We start from the raw sequence: 12,061 nt of genomic DNA on the forward strand, positions 1-12,061 counted from the left end.
ATAATATATACATTTTCAAAAATCATTTTCTAAAAAAATATTTTTAGAAATTATACTATACTAATATATATATAATAAAAATTAAATAAATTAATAAAAAAAAACTGGACGAAAATGAGTGTCTACACATATAATATTTAAATATGATGGGATTTAAATCTAGAGCTCACTGACTCATAATTTTTATGTATAATACAAATCTTACATTACCTAGGCGGGTGGATGGAGGTGGTCAGTCTATCTAAAAATTTTAAAATTATATATATTTTAGATATATTTTTTTAAAAGTTTGTTTTTGTTCTCTTAAAATTTTATAAGATTGAGTCTCTTTAAAATTTTATAAGTTCACATTCCTAACATAAAATTATACGTACATCCCTGCCTCTATATTATATACATTAATGCATGGACTGATCGAAGGAAGGATTGAGCAGTTGTCTGCTTGAAAATTTTAAATTAAGATATATTTTAGTTTTTTTTATTTTCAATTAATAATTTATTTTCAATCCTCTATAATTTTATAAGTTCAACTCTCTTAATAATTTATAAATTTATCTACTAACATAGGGATGCGTCCGTTCATGCGTTAAAATCTTTGGCTACATAGTTGGAGAGGTCATGCAACTGATAGAAACATCGAGCCCTCGGAGTTTAAAGTTGAAACTAGTTTGCCAGATTACAGAACTCGTATAATTGGCTATTGATGAATGAGCCATCACTCATGAAATCGTGAATTTACTGCTGCTTTATTGACTAGACGCACTACCTTTTTTTCTTTTTCCTGAATCGTCGGTGTTCTTGATAAATTGCCGCATGTTGCGTCTATGAAACCAGTGGCGGATGTACAAAGGAGGTTAGGATCGACACGATCACTCTGAAATCTGACTTTTTTTCTATTAGTTATTAATTTTATTGATGGTTGTCGTAACCGTTTTCCGGGAGGAACAATCGTTTAATTGTTTTAAAAATAGTTACGACTTTTAATTTTGGAAAATGGGTGATTTTGGAGTAATTTGAAATAAATTAAAAAGAATTAAAAAGAGTCGCCATCAACCTTTGGGTTAGGTAGGTCGAATACCTAAAAACGTCTTTTAAAAACAATTTTAAGAAAAATCATTTTTTAAGACAAAAGCTGGCCTGCGTTTACCAAGATTCGTTTAAAACGAGTTCGGGAGTCGGTTACGCGTGGGGAAGGATTAGCACCCCCACAGCGCCCAAAATTGGTACTGTTTCGCTTACACGTTGTCGTAAATGGTGAAAATCATGAATTAAATATAAAATTAAATTATGATCCATTTATTGAATATTAATTAATTTGCTTTGAATTAATAACTTGAAGGAGTAAATTCAAAAGGACTGAAATGAATATAAATGAATATTACAATCCTAAATACAAATAGAAAACATAAGTATTTAAATTTATAAAGACCAATATAGAAAGAAAAAAACTTTAAGGATTGAAATAGAAAAATAGAAAATTAAAGGACTAAAATGATATAAACGAAAACTTTAAGTCCTAAAATAGTAATTACCAAAGTTTAAAAGTTCAAAATAATAAAAAAAAGATTCTAAAGGGATTAAAATGAAACATTTACTCATGCTAAAACTTAAACCATAACTTTCAAAAAGTAAATAATAATTAATAATTTTAGTCGAAGCTAAAATCCATTTACATAAATAAAGAATAACGTGAAATCAAGAAAAGAATAAAAATTACGGTCATGTTGCAAATGTTAAATATTAAAAAAATAGAATTGTCACATGCAAGCATAATATTCATTCTAAACCAAGTATCTGCTCACGGATTAAACAGAGCACTACAAGTTAAAATTGTCATTAATCATGCACTCTGCCCCAGCAACAAAATTATAGTCAAATATTAATAAAATATTAAAACATATAAATGGTGATTTAAATTCAAAAGTTAAAAAAAATAAAAGCCCAAAACACAATAATACAATACTTAAATTAATGGTTAAAATGAAGTAATTGAAAATATTGTAACCAAAATTAAATATTCACAATAATAATGTATCACGAAATAATATGACTAAAATATAAATATTAAAAATTAAATGCTAAAAACGAAATAAAGCAAAACTTCAATTGGTGGCTAATATATAAAATACAAAAGACAAGGACTAAAATAATAAAACTAAGAACTTAAAAGACTAAATCCGAAAACATCAAATATTTAAAGGATTAAAATAATAATTAAACCAAACAAAGAACAGTGATAAAAAATAAATAAAATAACATTAAAATAACATAACCAAATTAAAACAAAACAAGGCAATGACTAAAATGATATATTTTCAAATGTTATAGCTTAAATCTAAACATCCCTAAAAATACACAAAACACTAAATTAGTGACCAAAATAAACTGTTTATAAATACAATGACAAAATCGAATATTCACATTAATAATAAAATAAACAAAAAAATGACTAAAATATAAGTATTAAAGCATTAACGCTCAAAATAAAATAAAGTAAACATTTATTAAGTGACCATACTGAAACTTTTACAAGACAGAGACCCTCCCTACATGATTCATCCATGTGTCGAACATATGAAAACCATAAGTGACCAAAACGACGTCGTTTTACTTTATATTTATACTACCTTAAGGGATTTTGAAACCCTTATTTTTCATTTGCTTCCTCCCTCAGCCATTTTCCCCTTTCTTTGTATCACTCTTTTTCTCATGCTTCTTCACCGAGATGAATAAACGAGGCTCCCCGGCCATCGTAAATCGGTGGCCACAGGGAGCAAAACACAAGGTTGGATATGGCTAAAGGTATGTCTTTTTTTTTTTTCGAATCTGCCCTTGTATTTTTCTATTCGAACCCCCCGATTTGAATATCTCTATATTCTTTTCTTTCTTGTTTCATCCCCCCTCTAATTATTTTTCATATTATTTTCTGTTATTTGTAGGCAACTAGGTTAGATTCGAAAATAATAAAAATGTATATCTATGTTGGTTTTTTATATATATATATATATATTTCCATACTCTAAGAGAATCGAAAAGAAATTTTCCTCAACTTAATCGAACATGCAAGGATTTAAAGTGAACAAATCAGAAGATAAAATGCATTAAAAATGATGAAAATAATAGAAAAAACAGTAAATAATTGATACCCCTGTTATTGCTTGAATATAAAGTTTACAGTGTGTCGTTTGCCAAGATTTTCCCCAATCCCTGTTTCAATCTTTTTTTATTCGAATGCTCTATGATATCTCTTCCTTTTTCCTCCTTTTTTCCCTCTAATCCTCTGCCTATTTTATGGTTGATATCTCCACCTAATCTTCATGGATGCATCTGTGTTTTCTTCGTTTTTGGTAGGATATTGACAAGTTAGGTATGATTTAGGTGATATGCTTTTGACTTTGCTGATATTGTTAGTTTTTGCTGTTCAGTGGCCGACATGGTGATGATGATGTTTCAACTTGCTCAGAGGTGACTAGCCTTAGTGACTCGTCGGTGGAGAGGCTTGGTACTGTTATTGATCTGGGTATGTTGGGTTGCTTATAATTGGACCACATTTGACCTGCACAAAAATATAAACACACTTAATAATAATAATAATAATAATAATAATAATTTAATAATATTTTTTAACCCTGACAAAAAAAATGGGTGTCTACAGCTGCCCCTCTTTGTACATTCTTGTGTAAACAAGAATAGGGCAAAGACGAAAAAGATAACCATTTTTTTTATTCTTCCTTTGTCGTTAGATTAAACAAATTCTTCTCCTCATGAACTTCTCCTTTAGGACGAGTTCTTCTCATTATGAACTCTTCAGGAAATGTTGGTTCACCTCCATCTGTGGTGAATTTGAAAGGAACAAGTTCTTCTCATTATGAACTTTCTCCTTTATGATGAGTTCTTCTCATTATGAACTCTTCATTGGAAATGTCGATCCCTCAAGCGAGGCATCACTGATTCGAAATGTCGTGAATCAAGTGATAGGTCAAAAAAAACTCTTCTCATTATGAACTTCTTCTCCCTCTATCGGATGAGTTCTTTTCATTATGAACTCTCCATTGAAAATATTGATGCGAAGTTGAACAAGTTCTTCTCATTATGAACTTCTTCTCTCTCATTGGATGAGTTCTTCTTATTATGAACTCTCCATTGGAAATGTTGATCCATCTCTTTCCGTGATGGACTTGAAAGGAACAAGTTCTTCTCATTATGAACTTTCTCCTTTAGGATGAGTTCTTCTCATTATGAACTCTTCTGAAAATATCAATCCCTCAAGCGAGATGTCACTAATTTGAAATGTCATGAATCGAGTGATAGGTCGAACAAGCTCTTCTCATTATGAACTTCTTCTCCCTCTTTCGGACGAGTTCTTCTCATTATGAGCTCTCCATTGGAAATGTTGGTTCACCTCCTTCTGCGGTGAATCTTAATTGTTATTGACTCTCTCTGAATTTCTGTCAAAACATTCAAAGCATTTCAATGAATATGAATGAATGAGCATGTTCCTATTTATAGATGATTACTGATGTATGCATGATGGCATTTTATTATTATGAACTTTGTGGTCCTGCAAATTTTCATTTTAAATGCATCATTTGTCCTTTCGTTTGCACTCCACATTTTGCTTGGGCTATTTTACGCAAATTCTCATTTCTCTTGTTCCCATGCAAATCCTTTTATGTTTCCTTCTGCTCATCTTTGTCAGCGTATCAAAATATCAGTGTTTTCAATGTGCTTTCTTTTCTTAACTCACATGCATTTTCTTTGGCCATATCATACCCTAATCTTTTCAATCATTAGGGCTAGAATCTCTAATATGGAAGTATTAATTCAGAGTAATACCAAAAATCTTTTATTTTTTAATGCCATGTCAATCTACTTATAAGAAGAATGAATAAAATTGGAACTTGAAATAACAAACTTCGAATTTACTGACAAGAAATTGAATTTACAAAGTTATGGCAATCACATGAATAATGGAAATTTAAAACCATAAGTCAAATGTCCTTATAGATCATTAGCACGAATGTTCCTGAATCAATCCACTTGATATAACTATTGAGTTGAGCTTCTGTCTGGAGGACTTCGAGAATTGCCAAAATGTCTATAGATGTGAAGCTTCTCTCAAAATATCAGACCCTCAAGAAGATTTAGTTGTCTGATGCCTAATCTCAAAATGCTTTTGAGCCGCCTTTTCAAGTTTTCAACTCAAAGTCTTCCTTTGGTTTCAAAATATCCTTCGCGGATTTTCATCTCAAACCCTCCTTTTTCTCTTTTTATTTTTTCATTTCTTTTTTTCATTTTTCATTTTTTTTCTTTTTCATTTTTTCATTTTTCATCTTTTTATTTGTTCCCTTTTTTTTTCTTCAAGCATAGTACTTCTTGACAGAGTCTGAGTTTACTGGATTTCTCAATTTTTCTCCATCCATCTCTGCCAAGATCAACGCTCCCCCAGAGAAGGCCTTATTGACAACATATGGACCTTCCCAATTAGGCATCCATTTCCCTCGGAAATCTTTATGAATTGGCAGGATCTTTTTTAGCACTAGATCACCCTCTCGAAATTCTCTTGGATGAACTTTCTTATCATGAGCTCTCATCATCCGTTTCTGATACATCTGACCATGGCAAATAGCTTTTAATCTCTTTTCTTCAATGAGATTCAATTGGTCAAACCGAGCCTGAACCCATTCAGCTTCATCCAATTTCACCTCTTTCAAAATTCGAAGTGATGGGATTTCTACTTCCACTGGCAAGACTGCTTTCATCCCATATACTAAAGAGAAAGGTGTTGCCCCTGTCGAATTCCGCACTGTAGTTCGATATGCATACAAGGCAAAAGGTAATTTATCATGCCAATCTCTGTAAGTATCAGTGGTCTTTGTGATAATCCTTTTAATATTTTTATTTGCTGCTTCCACTGCTCCATTCATCATTGGACGGTAGGTCACTGAATTAGAATGTTTTATCTTGAACTGAGTACAAAGTTCTACCATCATCTTGTTATTCAAATTAGTGGCATTATCTGTGACGATTCTTTCTGGCAATCCATACCGACAAATTATCTCTTTCTTTATGAATTTGCAAACTGTAGATCTCGTGATATTTGCATACGAGGCAACCTCAACCCACTTAGTAAAGTAATCAATTGCCACAAATATGAAACGATGTCCATTCGAAGCCTTTGGTGTAATTGTCCCAATGACATCCATGCCCCACATAGAAAACGGCCATGGTGTGGTCATCACTTGCAAAGGTGACGGAGATGTATGGATCTTATCCCCATAGATTTGACATTTGTGACATTTTCTTGCATAATCAACACAGTCTGAATGCATAGTGGCCCAATAGTATCCATATCTCATGATCTTCCTGGCCATAGAAAGCCCATTTGCATGTGTTCCACATATCCCTTCATGCACTTCTTCAAGTATACCTTTTGCTTCTCGGGCATCCACACATCTCATCAAAACTTGATCACTACCTTTTTTGTACAGAACTTCCCCATCTAATACATATCCGGCAGCCATTCTACTTATTGTCTTTTTATCGATCTCAGACGCACATTGTGGGTAAGTTTGATGCTTGATGTATTGCAAAATATCAAAATACCATGGACGACCATCTACCTCTTCTTCGATATCATAACAGTGTGCCGGGGTATTATACATTTGCATATTAATTGGCATCATGTCAACTCTTCTATTTGCTTGGAACATTGCAGCAAGTGTGGCCAAAGCATCAGCCATTTGATTATCTTCTCGAGGGAGATAATTGAAAGTGACATCTTCAAATTCTTTTACCAATTCAAGGATCAATCTTCGGTATTCCACTAACTTTAGATCCTTCGTCTCCCATTCTCCTCGCAATTGATACACCACTAGCGAGGAGTCTCCATATACTTGGAGCACTTTGATTTTTCTTTCTATATCTGCTCTTAACCCCATGACACAAGCCTCATACTCTGCCATATTATTGGTGCAAAAGAACTCCAATCTGCTTGTAAAAGGATAATAGACATTTTCTGGGGAAATCAATACTGCTCCAATTCCTTGTCCTAAAGCATTAGATGCTCCATCAAAATACAACCTCCAAGATTTATCATCTGAATTTGTTTCCTCCTTGGTTGTGATGCACATCAGATCCTCGTCTGGAAAATTAAAATTTAAGGACTCATAATCATTTGAGGCACGACTTGCAAGGAAATCTACTATGGCACTCCCTTTGATTGCTTTTTGGTTCACATATACAATGTCAAATTCTGATAACAACATCTGCCATCTAGCCAATCTACCAGCTAAAGCTGGTGATTCCATTAAAAATTTCAAAGGGTCAAGCTTAGATATCAACCAAGTAGTATGGTATAACATGTATTGCCTGAGCCTTCGAGTAGTCCATACCAAAGCACAACATAACTTTTGAATTGGCGGGTATCGACTCTCACAATCAGTGAACTTTTTGCTTAGATAATAGATAGCTCTCTCTTTCTTTCCAGATTCGTCATGTTGCCCCAATACACATCCCATTGAATTTTCAAAGACCGTTAGATAAAGGATCAATGGTTTACTAGGGACTGGTGATACCAGAATTAGAGTTTTAGACAAATATCCCTTGATTATCTCCAAAGCCTTTTGGCACTCGTTGTTCCAAACTTCGGGGTTGTTCTTTCGAAGCAATTTGAAAACTGGGTCACATTTTTCAGTTAATTGTGAAATGAATCGAGATATATAATTTAACCTTCCTAAGAATCCTCGAACTTCTTTCTGTGTACGAGGCGGTGGAAGATCTTGAATGGCCTTTACTTTATCTGGATCAATATCAATTCCTTTTTAACTAACCACGAAACCCAAGAGTTTCCCTGACGTTACCCCGAATGTGCATTTAGTTGGATTGAGTTTCAATTGATATTTCCTCAACCTTTGGAAAAGCTTCCTCAAGTTTTGAATATGTTCACCTTCAGTCCTGGACTTGGCAATCATGTCATCCACATACACTTCAATTTCTTTGTGCATCATGTCATGGAAAAGAGTCACCATAGCTCTTTGGTAAGTTGCCCCAGCATTTTTCAAACCAAATGGCATCACTTTATAGCAAAATATGCCCCACATAGTCACAAATGTAGTTTTTTCCATGTCTTCAATGTTCATTTTTATTTGGTTATACCCCGAGAAGCCATCCATAAAAGAAAACCACGAATGACCAGCAGTGTTATCCACTAAAGTATCTATATGAGGCAATGGAAAATTGTCCTTCGGGCTTGCTTTATTAAGATCTCTGTAATCCACACACATGCGAACTTTACCATTTTTATTTGGCACAGGGACTATGATGGCAACCCATTCTGGATACTTTGCCGCTTGAAGAAACCCTGCATCAATCTGTTTCATCACTTCCTCTTTAATTTTCAACAACATTTCTGGCTTCATTCTTCTGAGCTTTTGCTGAACTGGCTTAGACTCAGGCTTTATCGGAAGCTTGTGCACTACTATATCTGTACTCAGCCCTGGCATATCTTGGTAAGACCATGCAAAGATGTCCTTGAATTCTCGAAGAAGATCTATCAAGTCTTGCCTTATCTCAGCAGAAAGTGTGCTGCCGATTTTTACTTCTCTCTTATCATCATTAGTTCCCAAGTTTATAACCTCAGTTTCTTCCTGGTGAGGTAAAATCTGTTTGTCCTCATTTTCTACCAGTCTTAATAGTTCGTTAGGAACATCACATTCTACCTCATCTTGAAACTCATTGATTTCTTCCAGACATATGGGTTGCTCAATGTTTATCTCAGTATTAAATTCATAAACATTCATGCTATTGATATGGTGACACCTGCAAAGGGAAAAATTGAATCGAATATATATTTGGAAGGAGACCAAAATTTATGAAATGAATGTAAAGAATAAAGAATAAAGAATGAAAATATAAAATAATGATGGTCACAAAAGATTGTCTTTTATTGAAAGCAAGTAGAATTAACATAGCTGCCCTTATAAAAATTCCTTAATACTTGCGGGCACAAGTATAAGGATTAGTACTGGGTATTACTCTGAATTAATCTTAAAAACTATAGGGAGATCCTCTGCAATCCAATTTTTCAGTGTTTCCCCTGGGAAGCAAGGACGGATTCCAGCCAAATATCTTCCTGCTTTATCATCCCCAGTTATCATGTTAATGACCAAACCCTCCATAGCTTCATTGAACAAGTTGCTGTCTTTCATCTGCTTTTCTTCGTCAAGCTCTCTGGTTAACTGTTGCTCTATATCAAACACTCCTCCAAACTTGAAAGAGCTCATCAGAGGAGGAAAAGACATATGCTCCCATGGAATGTCCTCTCCTTTTAGTCTAGCTCTTCTTATTTCACCTCTCTTTTTCATTTCTTTCTTTCTTTGCTGAAAATCAGGCTTAAATCCTAGCCCAAAGAGATCGCTCTTCATCATGACAAATTTGGGATATAAAGTCCCTTGCAGGCATCTACCAAGACCCCTTCCTATATTGGCTCCTTTTCCTAGAGTCTCTCGCACAATCATCTTAGTACAATCAGATAAACGTGGGCGAGGAATCTTGTTTCCTTCAGCAACAAAAGTAGCATTGACAAATTCTAAGGCTCTGAAGGAACACTCTAGAGCATTCTCATCCATCTCAATATATGGGGCGTCAGTCGTCACAGAAGCAATAATTTCTTCCTCTGCCCCAATACTAATCAACTGACCATCTGACACTAATTTCAATTTTTGGTGTAAGGACGAAGGGACTGCCCCTGCAGAATGAATCCATGGCCTCCCAAGCAAGCAATTATATGAAGGGTTGATGTCCATCACCACAAAATCAATATTGTAGACAGTTGGTCCAATCAACAGTGGTACCTCTATCTTTCCAAGCACATCCCGCTGAGTTCCATCAAAGGCTCTGACAATGTTTTGGTAGGCCCTCATATGTGAGTTGTCCATCGGTAACCTTCGTAATGTGGCCATAGGCATAACATTAAGTGCAGACCCATTGTCAATCAAAACACCTGGTAAGACATGACCATGACAGTGAGTTGTGATATTGAGGACTTTTACCGATCCCATTCCTCCATCAGGAATTTCATCATCAGTGAAAGTTATGTAATTGTCAGCAGCTATGTGCCCTACAATTCGATCCAACTTGTTCACTGGTATATCCTCAGGCACAAACGTTTGATTGAGCACTCTCAGTAAAGCATTCTGATGTACCTATGAATTTATTAACAAATCCAGAATCGAAATCCGTGCTTGTTGCTTGTGTAGCTGCTCAACTACACTATATTCACTATGTTTTAGAAACTTCAAGAATTCTTGAGCTTGTGTTTCTGTTACCGGCTTATTGATCATTGGTGGGGGTTCATCGTTGAATATCTTCTACGGTACCAATACAACTTTTCCTTTTGCTTTCACTTTGTCTTCTTCTTTCGATATCTCGGGAGAATAGCACCTCCCACTTCTTGTGAAGTGACCAACTTCATTCACTATTTCAGTTATCAAGTTGCCTCCTGGTGCTTCACCTTCAACTACCTTTATTTTCTCTAGCGAACCAGATTCCCTTATTAATGAAACATTGGCAGTGTAGTTCCAAGGCACCTTGCGGGTGTCTTTAAATGGGAATGGTGAAGGAGCTGTGATTATAACTTTTGGTGTTGACGACCCAGAATTCATTGCTGATGGTTTCACAGTAATGACCACTGGCTTACTTATTCTGTGAACGGGCTCAGAATTTTCTGTCATGAAGACATCTTCTTCTCTTTTTTCCTTATCTTCCTCAAAGAACTCTACCTCCTTATGATCCATCAATCTTTGTAATAACCCCCTGAATTCAGGGCAAAGTTGAATTTCATGTCCTTCTTCTTGGTGATATTTGCAATAGTGTCCACACTCATTGGTCTTTGGCTTAGGATCTTGTCGAATCATGCCAGCCTAACAGAGTTGTTGGAATACCCAACTTAAGGGAGATTTAATTTCATGAACGTCTTTCTTTGCCTTCCTCCTATTCTCCTTCTGGATCGCATTTATCCCTTTGCCTCCATGATTCGGTAGTGGGTGTTTTTTTACATCTGTTGAGTCAAACTGTAATCCTCCTGTGTTAATCAGATTTTGCACTATCTTTTTGAAGGCAAAACAATTCTCAATAGAATGGCCAGCAATTCCATCGTGGAAATCACAATGTGCATTTGCGTCATACCAATAAGGGTACGGTGGTTGAAGAGGAGTCAAACGGTAGGGGCGTACCACATCTGCTTTTAATAATGAAGCGTATATCTCTGAATAGGGTACGGGTAGTGGTGTGAATGATACTTTTTCTCTCTCCTTGCGAGGTCCCTTGAAATCATTTCTGACGGTGTTCATGTCATTCTTCTCCGCCTTTGATTGTGTTATTGTGACACTATTTGCAGTATTCTTGTGGTATACACTTGTAACTTCATTCTCCTTTTTCTGGTATACGGGTTTTTTGGAGCTAGACCGTTCAGCTACTTCAATCTTGCCACTTTTTATAGCATTTTCGATGAGCTCACCAGAGATGATCAAATCAGCAAAATTTTTGGTGGCATTTCCAAGCAAGTGCCCCAAGTATGGAGCTTTCAAAGTGTTGACAAAAATTACAGTAGCTTCCTTTTCGAGTAAAGGGGGTTGGACCTGGGCAGCAATATCACGCCACCTTTGGGCATATTGTCAGAAAGTCTCATTACTTCTTTTTTCCATATTCTGAAGAGTCCACCGATCAGGAGCTATATCTGTAACATGGTGATACTGTTCTAGGAATGCTTTTGCCAAGTCCTTCCATGATTTGATGTGAGCTCTAGTTAATTGGTTATACCACTTGGCGGCAGAACCTGTTAAACTGTCTTGAAAACAGTGAATCAATAATTTTTCATCATTCACATGGCCAGCCATCCTCCGGCAAAACATAGTAATATGAGAGGAAGGGCAAGTGGATCCATTGTATTTTTCGAATTCAGGAACCTTGAACTTTGTAGGGATGATCAAGTCTGGGACCAAACTCAGCTCTCTAGCGTCAGACCCATAGAACGGTTCAATCATTTCTACTGATTTTACCA

The sequence above is a fragment of the Hibiscus syriacus genome, unplaced genomic scaffold (assembly GCF_006381635.1).
Source record: "Hibiscus syriacus cultivar Baekdansim isolate YM2019G1 unplaced genomic scaffold, ASM638163v2 tig00110160_pilon, whole genome shotgun sequence".
NCBI classification, from domain to species: Eukaryota; Viridiplantae; Streptophyta; class Magnoliopsida; order Malvales; family Malvaceae; genus Hibiscus; species Hibiscus syriacus.